This window comes from Galeopterus variegatus, unplaced genomic scaffold (genome assembly GCF_000696425.1).
Source record: "Galeopterus variegatus unplaced genomic scaffold, G_variegatus-3.0.2 Scaffold666, whole genome shotgun sequence".
Classification (NCBI taxonomy): domain Eukaryota; kingdom Metazoa; phylum Chordata; class Mammalia; order Dermoptera; family Cynocephalidae; genus Galeopterus; species Galeopterus variegatus.
Window position 1 is genome coordinate 102,471 of NW_007726777.1, and position 921 is coordinate 103,391.

General features: G+C 31.5%; 1 protein-coding gene across 1 annotated transcript in view; it reads right to left on the reverse strand.

Moving 5' to 3' along the window:
- The window catches only part of SMIM19 (small integral membrane protein 19), a 13,375-nt gene that overhangs the window by 817 nt on the left and 11,637 nt on the right, over positions 1–921 (reverse strand). The window lies entirely within an intron of this gene.

Sequence of the window (921 nt, forward strand, 5' to 3'; positions counted from 1 at the left end):
AACAAGAAAAAGAGATAAAATTAATAAAATTGCAAAGTAATTACTAGCTAACATCATTAAATCATAGTCAAGTCATGATTCTCAGTAAAGAGTTAGTTTAGAATTAATTTAATTTCTTTAGATGATGAAATTTATTATACTTCATGATCCTCTAATTTCTCAACACTGCTAATACCCACTTTTATATGCTTACTTTATTATGACTATGTATCAGGATTATTCAGACCTGTAAAATATAGGGTAAACACTAATTGAGCTATTAAAATTAATGTTTTGTAATTTCCTTCTTTCTTATGCCATTTCCACCTTTGTCTGCATTATAAGGAATTTGACTATATTTTAACTTATAAGCCTAAGAGACTTATTATTGGACATAAATGTCATCAATATACACTAGGAGAGGGCTGGCCAACTAGTTCAGTTGGTTAGAGTGCAGCCTTACAACACTAAGGTCATGAGTTCAGATCCCTGTGCTGGCCAGCCACAAAAACAAAAAACAAAAAACATATATATAAAGTAGAAGAAGAACAGACATGCAAATGTCTTCTTTTTGTACTTCTAAGAAATATTTATTGAAGAAAAACTGTCTTAACCTGAAACTAGAGAAAATACAGGGTTTGAAATCTTTGTGAATGTAATTCACTGCTTAGTTTTAAAACTTCTATTCTTTTAAGTTTTTACTAGCCAAGAAAGGGATACTATTTGTTTATGCTACTCAGGGTAGATCTGGATTTCTGTGGCCTAATGCCTACAACTTTGGGAGTCCTCTTTAAGAAAAGGAATTTTGTTTGCTATTTCCTCTTGAACTGCCAGCCCTTGTCAGAACAAGACATGTCACAAACACTAAGAATGATCCATTATGCTGGGATTCATTAAATGTACAAATCCACAATATACTCTCTGTTTATAAGAATAATGGCT